This window comes from Melopsittacus undulatus, chromosome 1 (genome assembly GCF_012275295.1).
Source record: "Melopsittacus undulatus isolate bMelUnd1 chromosome 1, bMelUnd1.mat.Z, whole genome shotgun sequence".
Classification (NCBI taxonomy): domain Eukaryota; kingdom Metazoa; phylum Chordata; class Aves; order Psittaciformes; family Psittaculidae; genus Melopsittacus; species Melopsittacus undulatus.
In genome coordinates, this window is record NC_047527.1 from 52,634,967 (window position 1) to 52,644,650 (window position 9,684).

The following is a 9,684-nucleotide window of genomic DNA, read 5'->3' on the forward strand; positions in this document are numbered from 1 at the left end:
AGTGTAACACTGTGCTTCTTTTGAAGCAGTGCAAAAGAATCACAGGATGGAGACAGAAGCTGCGACAAAACAAGGTATTGCCTGTAACAGAAAATAGCAGTTTGCTCACAGTCCATCTCTTATACTAAAGCCTGCCCTTTACTGCATCCTTTTGTTCCATGATCCAGTCCAGCAGTGGCAAATAGTAGAGCACAGGGCACATTGTTAATAGGGCAGACAAATACTGATGGCAAATAATTCCGGTTTCTGACAGCCTGAAGCTCAGGCATTTGCAGCGCAGAAGTGGTATTTGTGTTCAGTAACCTTTGGTAGGTTTTGGTGCTTTGTTTGGGGTTTTTAATATATTTGTCTTATTTCCATTTTCTCAACATGGGTACGGTTTGGCATCGATCACTGCCATGGCAGCAAGTTCCACATTTAAGCAGGCACTGCTTTTGAAAAGGTATCTCTTTTTGTTTGTTTTGAACCAAGAGTATTGCTGGATGCAAGTATGATGCCGCAGTATTACATACAAGTGGAGAAGCTTTGCACTTTTAAATCAGATAGGAGGGCTGCCTAACCAAACACACACATATGCTATTTGCACCATATATAATAAAAGAGATGAAATTATTTTTTTATATCTTCTCTGAAATCAGCACATCAAAGCAGCTATAAGCCTCAGCATAAAGGCTGACCTTTAGAACCAAACTAGCATAATGTTTACCCAGGCATAAAGATGCTGTGAGGATAAAGCTTGTTATCTCAGGCCTCTCCAGGCTGAGAGAGAAGTGTTATATTCATGATGATGTATAAGGAAATACACTGATATAAAGCACCGAGGTGAGATTCTGAGCTGTGCTTGAATCATGCTACAAGATCTTTAGATGTTAAGATAGTTTTACACCTACCCAGTTCTGAGTGTGTCTGTGACTGAGGAGATCTGCTTGTAACTTACCCCATTTAAATCTCTCCAAGGCATTCAGAGGGTCACAACACTGCCTTGTATCATCCCCTTCTGCTAAAACATTTTCTGTGACAGGAAACAAATATATATATAAAGACAGAAAAAGTTTCAGTCTCTTTAAACTGACTGTAAATTAAACCCATCAAGAAGCTCTATGGTTCCTCCTTTCAACAGTTCAGATCTTAGTGTCTTGCATCCTCTAGAATTCAATCAGCGTAAATGGGGAAAGAACATTTCCTTGTAAAACAATCTAAAGACTGGTGGTTGAAAGATTTTTTTATAGAAAACATAAAAATATCAAGATGAGGAGCTGGAAGTTTCCTGCATTTATTCATGAGTGGCATTTTTTGCAAGCAAAAAATGGGCTTTGGCATTTTCCAGTCCTAAGGTCAGCCAGAAAGCTAGCTGCAGACCTAGAATTTAAAAGCATTTCCTAATTCTGAATAAATCTGTAAACAAAACTAACTGGACCAAATTCCTTCTAGACAAACCTAAATGAAGCCTGTTGAATTATGTCAACAGGAAAAAATTTGACCTATCTTGTTTACAAAATGTTGTGCAAATACAACAAATCAATTGAGTAAACAGTTCCAGAAAGAGTGCAACATCATAATTCAAAATATGTTCTAGGAGACGTAAGGGTAGATCGTGAGCTGAAGGTTTGCATCATGGAAAAAGTGCTAAATAAGGATTCAAATCTGCTCTAACACATTTAGCCTTGCTGCTCTTACTTCTTTCTCTAGTTTATTTACAACAGAAGAAAAATGTACTTACCAGACAGGACCAAATTCACCTCTGGTGTAAGTTAGCTGGATTTAAAACCAAGACTTAGTATTCTGATTGACAGAGGATGACAGACAGTGAGCATGCATAAAGGACAAAATTCTACCTACATGTATTAAATACTGAAACCCAATGAGAATACTGCATCCAGTGCATGAATTAAAATCATAGAATCATAGAACCATAGAATGGTTTAGGTTGCAAGGGACCTTAAGGATCATCTAGTTCCAACCCTGCTGCCACTGGCAGGGACATCTTCCACTAGACCAAGTTACTCCAAGCCCGTCCAACCTGGCCTTGAACACTGCCAGGGATGGGGCAGTCACAGCTTTGCGCACCCTGTGCCATTGTCTCACCACCTTCACAGTAAAGAACTTCCTTGTATCTAGTATAAATCTCCCCTCTTTCAGTTTAAAGCCACTCCTCCTCATCTTGCCACTACAGGTCCTGGTGAAAAGTCCCTCTTCATTTTCTTATAGGCCCTTTCTCTAAGTGCTGGAAGGCTGCTCTAAGGTTTGCCCTGAGCCTTCTCTTCTCCAAGCTGAACAAGCCCAACTCTCCCAGCCTGTCTTCACAGGAGAGCCCCTGCACAGGAGACCTGGTCCATTGGATTTGCAGACATCCTACTCCTGTCCTCAGCCTCTGTGTGATACACTCCTGGCAGGAGTTTCTTTTCAGTCCCTGCAAAGCCTGATAAACTGGTATAGGTAGCAGAAACTGCTTTTTGCTGAATTTCACAGCTGGGACCTGGGGACCACTGTAATGGGAGAACTCTTAGTGGGTAAGCCAGTCAGTAATCCAAGCAGGCATCTATCTGTGCTCAACTTTTATGCAATCCTTCTGCTAACAATCAAAAATCAAGTATAAATTAAACATACTGACCTAACCATGAAGCCTTAGGTCTACAGTACTGTGAGACTGATGCTACACTGTGGTTTTTGATGGCTGTATCGCTTTTTGATACTTAGCCTCCAAGGCTGTGGCAGCTGAGTTTGACAGCTCTTCAGCAGGGGCAGCCAGAACTAAAAGAAGGCATATTCGCCCTTCCCCAAGCTCCACTGTGTGTCACTAGTGCTCACATATAGCTTTTCCATGGATTAAGACCAATCCATTCCAAAGATTTGCTTCCTCTTTCCATAGGTCAGGGCCAGTCTGTTCTGGCTTGTCAGACAGATTTTACACTCTTTTGCATGCAGGACCAGTCCAGCCTTTTCAGGTGGGTGCTACTTGTCTGCAGACCGCATGCTGGCCATCTGAGTCCTTCAAATTTTTGCAGACTGGGTACAGTTATTTTAGTTCTACTATTTTTGTGCAACTGTGCCAAGCAAACAGATATTACACAATATTTCACTTCCTAAAACAAACAGTCTTGTGATATGTCTGGGTGCAAGGCAAACAGGATGCCTCATGTTTCTGCTTTAACCCAGCAAGCTTGTGATATATCTGGGTACAATGCAAATAAAACATATTTCTCAAATAGGTATTCTCACTGAACACTATCCCTTCTGACTGTTGATTCCTGGCATTCTGCAACCACACTAGATGATCCCACAACTGAGTCCAGTATGATTTTCCTTCTTTTGTCAAATCGCTTTTTACTCAGCATGGAGTTAGAGTCACTGACTCACCTGAAAACAGCCTCCACTCCTCCTCTACCTTAGCCACTAAAAGCTGCCTTCTCACCATCAGGTAGAAGCAAAAGTTACATTTGTATTTAAATGTTGGGTTTGGATTTTTTTAAAGAGAATGGGTCACTCATGCTCATATGTTAAGATTATGACTCTATACTTCTCTGACTTACAACTTGGTAATGGTAATGATTACTTGTTTAATGAGGGATGGATATAAATACTAGGCAGAATTTATAGTCTCTTGTTCTTCAACTGTGAACCACAGCAGATGGTTTCACTCTATGCAGATTAAGAGCAAAGTAACACATTTTGTATTTCCAGAATAAATAGGAATAACTTAACACCAATTCAGTTAGATCATACAAAACAGGAAAGACAGGATTCTAAGCACTGTATATCTACTGAGTTGGGGAGATTTTGAGATTATAGATATTACATTTGGCAGTTAAGAATCATCCACATCACAACAAATGGATGAGAAACTGTGAGAGAGATAAGAATGAAGCTGCAATAGGACTGGGATTTGGTTCTCCTTTCCTTCACACCCCTCTTCCACTCAAGCCTTTACTGTAATTTCCAATAGAGCTCTTTTTCTTCAAGGACCCAGGTTAGAACTAGTTTGTTATTGGAACAGTTCCTCTGAGAAAAGCCCCTTTTATGTCCTATCCATGTCTCCAGGAGGCTGAATCAAAGCATGAAACAGGAGAGGACAGAAGTAGTTAAGGGATAGACTGGGAAGCACAAGGAAACAACACAACAGTACGCATCAGTGTGACTGGTATCAGTTCTAGCAGTCTTAACTGTTGTTATGGGGTTTATAGGTATCGGAGCAAAGAAGAACTTTAACAAGAAATTAAAAGGTTATTTTAGATATTCATACATATAGGAAATTTCTCCCCAGTGGACAGTACAGGGAAAGCATGAAAGAAGTGGGAAACGCAGACTGGCATCACAGTGTAATAATAGGAGATCTTGAGGAGGAGACCTTGATGGCACCAAGGTCCTGCACATGCAAACTGCCCAGGAGCCCACATGTGTTTGATTTTGAAGCACAGCTCACCCATCCTGCCACCCAGACGGCTGAATTTATGCCAAACATGAGCTGCCAATTCCAAGCCAGGAAATCTCTCATCACTCTGTATGAGGACAACAACCAGGATGGAGAGAGTATTCTTCTGTATGACAGCACCTGCAGTGGAGATGGGCGTTTCTGTGGATGAGTTAGTGCTGAAATTTACCTCTGAGGAGTGACAGATTGGAACAATGTAGTGCAGATTGGACCATGGATTTTGTCAGGCAGGGTCCATGCTGCATGATAACACCTAGTGTGGTTTGCTGGTGCCACAGTTCATGTTGTCACCCAGTTTCTAACACAGAAATAGCTGTTGTACAATTGAATCAAAATAACCATGGGAATAGAATAGAAGAAATACAGCATGTTACAAGGGAAGCTTTATAAGGGGGGAGAGACCTTGAAAGTGAAAACAAGCTTTTGGATAATAAAGGAAATCAGAACTTTCTCATGTTTTTGTGGCCAAATTTAGGGAAACAGTATTTTCAGCAATATTCTGAATGGCTGTGAATTGGAAAAGATTGAAATCACAGGATATTTACTCAGGAGACAGAAAAGAATGTGACGGTTACTGAAATAAATAATAGGCATAGGTGTCAGCAAAGTACAAGGGCAGAAGCTGCATTAAAGTGCTGGGCTGTTTTTGATGAAACCCCAGATACCAACTGTAAACTGTTAAATACTCTGAGACATTAAAAGAGAAAGGATGATGAGGCAATAACCAGGAAAGGCAGGTGAGTTCAAGGGCACTATTTTAAGATGGGAGTGGTCAAATCATGCCTGGATCTGCGGAGAGGATAAACCAAAGTAGAGTGAGAAGACTGAAGATGATTAAAGACAGTGTGGTGAGAGGGCAACAGAAACTAAAAGAGTGGATGAGATTAAGTCATTAGGAACATGACAGAAAAGAAATAAGAAATTTGAAACCTTAGTATCTCTCATGGCAGGAATAGCAAGCTGCAGAGGCATATATGGTTTTGGGTCTGGCACATGGCTCCTCTGTCTCCTGTTCCCATGCAGTGATCATGAATCACTGTGTCAGCTTTAGACCAGCCCAGACTGGCAGTGTCATACTGCTGGCACTCAGACTTTGTGCTGGGTCCTGGAAAGGCATGAGTATGCAGGGAACACAGCCATGGAAGGCTCTTGTGAGCAGGACCTGTGCACCAGAATGCTCCTGTCTACTTGGCAGTGACTTGTTTCACCACAGGTTTCAAAGTATGAACAGCTGGATCCTAGTAATCCACAAAGGTATCAAATCAGCCTGTCTGTTCCCAACACACTTAATTACTCTCAAAGCTTTGGATATAAGACAAATGTAATTCTTGTGCTTGTAATTATCATCCATAGAGCTGTGAAGATAACTGACTTGGCATGCATGTTTTGATTTACAGTAAGTAAGAGACTTCTTCCCTGGGGTCCGACTTTGATGCAAGGGAAAGGCTAACATGACCTGGTGATAGCAAGGACTATGCCAACAGAAGTGTTAAGTCCTGGAAGAATCACCCAAGGTGAAGAGATGATTAAAGGATGAATAAAAAAATAGCCTCTGGTCATCCAAGATGGTGTCCACGAAACATTCGGGGGGGGGGGGGGGGAACAAGTGGGAAAAAAATATTGAAATACAGTATAACTGTTATAAACAGGGTAATAAACAGGGATGGCAGAAACTTATTTGTGCCCTAGGGAAAATGACAGGGAGAGAAGCATTTGTTTCCAGACAAGATATTAGCACATTAGAAAGTCAGTGAAAGATACTAACATATTAAAGGTCTTACTAGGCAAAGTAAAAACATCCCTTTAAACTGCATAATAGCAATGCTATAATAATATAATTTGACCAGAAGTCAAATCCATTCCTGATAAATTTTGTTCCCTCTAGGAAAGAAATGAAGATGTTGTCTCCTTGCACGCACACACTGTGCTGTGGTTTTTTCTTACTATTTTTTTTGTAGACTCAACCCCAAGAGGTTTGAGGCATTTTATTTCTTTTTAAGTAGGTCACTGTATTTCCTTTTCTGCACTGCCTTCTTGCTAAAGCAACTTGTAGCCTAAACTTTCTTCTCTTTACAATAGGGGATAAAGAAAAAAGTCCTGCAGAAATTTCAAATCTACTTTAGCAATTCTACCCTATTCCATCTTAACCTCACTCCCTCAATACCAATCAGGCTATTCTCAAATTCTTGCCTTTCCATCTGCTAGTCCACAGATAAGGATTTGGGGAGGAAGGCATCCTAGAGAGATGAAAGCTGTGCACTGCACAAAAGAGAAAACTTGTTCTTGAAAAGTATGACAAAGCAATGCAAGTTGTTACTAAAGCTGTCACCATTCTGGTCAGGCATGATCTTTGCAAAAAGATAGTGACACACTGACTGTCAGGAGCTTAAAAGGAAACAGCCTAACACTCCATCCCATTATGTCCTTCCTGCATTTATCTCCATTAAAAATTGCCATTACCTCTCCTTCCACCTCTCAGAAGACCTGCAAAACTTAGTAATACGATAACCCACAAAATGTCAAAAACATAATTTATCCAGCATGAGGTGGGGAGAGACTGCAGTGATGGAGTGACAATTATGATACATGCAGGTAGTAAATGTGTACAGGGGAGGTCATCTCTGATTGCTTGCCTGAAAGGTGGAGAGAGTGCATTGGTAACTTGGTTGCTTGGAATGCTAGAGGCTGTAACACCACTGCTTGCATTTGGGCAGCACACTGAAGCCCAGCTTGTAAATCAAGGACCATGCCTGGAGCTTGTGAAACCAAGTAGAGCAACATTCAACCCTCTTCTCTGCCAGAACAAGATGTGAGGTTCACAGGCACTGGGGGAGGGAGACATAAATAATAAATGAGCTAAATAATGAAGACTAGCTGTACCTAATTATAGTTCTAGCTGCCCTTTTGAATAAAAAAAGTTCAAAGCTCCTGCAAAAAGATGCTGACCACTTTTTTTAAATGGTGTTTGAACTTCACAGATTATTAACATGAGAAAGTCAGGATGTGCCAGTGGAAGTCGCAGCAGCCTTTCATGACCTTACTGAAGAGAGAGGCAGTGTCTCTTACAGTAGTTTATTTACACATCAAAACATTTAAGCTTAATTTAATATTTAACCTGAATACAGAAGCAATATTTTAAGTAGAATTAAATTGTGTAGAGTATTTGGAAGCTGCTCTTCCTTATAGCGCTTGGTACCTGACTTGGAAGACTAATTTAGGAAAGTAGCTCTTCAGGCTCTGTACATAGTCAGGAGAGAGTCAGTTAACCACGGAAGGAGTGCAAGTTTCTAGCCAGGGCATTTAAGTGTCTAATGCTAAGTGTGTGAATGCATTTAACTCCTCATCCTTCATTATTAATAGTTTAATTGAGAAGGATTTATTCCTAGTGCCCTCTCCATGCTGCAAATCAGGGATTATGAATGGCTGATAACTGGGAACTGAATTTCTCTCAGACTAGGGAAAAAACATGGTCCACAGAATAGGATGTTGGGTTATAGGTTGGTGGACTTGTGTTCTTTGCCAATTCTTGGTGACTTCTCATGACTAACTGGGGGTCAGTACACACTTGCTTCACATTTTCCTATGTGTAAGATAAAGATAGTAATTCCTAATCACATTCTAAAAGAGGTCTTCATCTTTGGATAACAAAGTCTTGATTATATGTCAGCTACAATTATTTCATTCACAGCACAATTATCTATGCATATGGGCACACTGGAGTTATTGTTACATATTCCTAAATAATGTGAGTAGTAGAAATTAAGGACAGTTCACTTTAAGGTTCTTTCTAAACCTTAAGTGCATTTTCACTTTCATGCATAATATGAAATGTATTTTCACATGATGGTGAAATTTAAACTGCTAGAGCATACTGAAAGAACTGCATTTGCAGAAAGTACAGATCTAATCAAGGGTCTTACAAAACTGTACTTTGTGCAAATAGTAAACACCATTAAGATGTTTTTTATCATACCTTATTCTTTCAGTGGAAGAGTGTTTCATAGTACTGTGTAGGCTTCCTCATTAGACCTCAGTAACACTAAAACAGCATCTAGGAACATGAGCAACATGTATGCAGGCTGAGTAAAGTGCAGTGTGTTGTAAAAGTACACAGTAAAGGAAAAAACGTGTTGCTTATCTGTAATGCCATCTGTATACCAAACAGATTATATCTTGAAGGAATGCCATCAAGTCATCTTTGAATTTAAGCACAGATTACTTTTAAATATGTATCAAACCTTAAGATATAACACAAAATAACTGGCTGAATTATGTATGAATATTTTACTGAGTTCAGTGGGTATTATGTAAAGGATGCTGAGGCTATAAACATTTTATCTGCATTTGGAACACAATACAGCTTGAGCCTATTTTCATTATCATTCACCATTTACTGGTACTGCTGCCATTTGCTTCAAGCATACTGTAGAATGGTAATGCAAATTTGTCATCTCTAATACTCGAGCCATAGAAGCAAAGTAATCATAAAATAACTGAAATATATTTGCTGTATGCAATGTGAAAGCTCCTGTCTCACAAACCAGTAGGCCTGGTCCTCAGATGAGGAAAATCAGTTCAGTTCTCTCTTCAGTGGAGCTATACCACTCTCCACCTGCACAGAAACTATGGCCAGTTACCTGTGGCAGTGACATGCTCCTTCTTTATAAATGTCTTTTCAGATGCTCTAACAGCTACACCTTCCAGGTTTCTCTGGTATGGTAAGCACTGTTATCGCAGGCAGCCTTCCCCTGCAGCAATATCCCCTGATGTTCACTTCCAGTTTGACGGCTAAGTAATTGTGGGATTGATTTTTTTCCAATGTGCCTTCTTTTTTCTTTCCAGTCCCTATACTTCTCTAGTTATTTCTCTGAAGGAAAATGTTCTGCAGAAGAGGCTGCACTTACAACCTCAACACTAACTATACAGTCATCTTTTGTTGGAAGAGTTCCTTCCATGATGCTAAAAATACCTGTTCTAATATTTACTATTCTCAGGTGAGCGTGTTAAATGAGGAGGCAATTCACTGACTGCTTTGTCTCAACCTTGCTTACAGAAATGGGTCTTAGATCATACTTCACACTAATTCTACTCTGTAGTACATGTAATTAAATCTAATGTATCACAAAGATAGCAGCACTTTTTAATCTCAAACACTCCTGGGTATATAAGCCAGTTTTTGTACAGTCACAATGTGAAGACTGCAACAGAGAATGTTTTGTTTTCCAGTGTTTTTAAGCCTTAATTTTTTAATACTA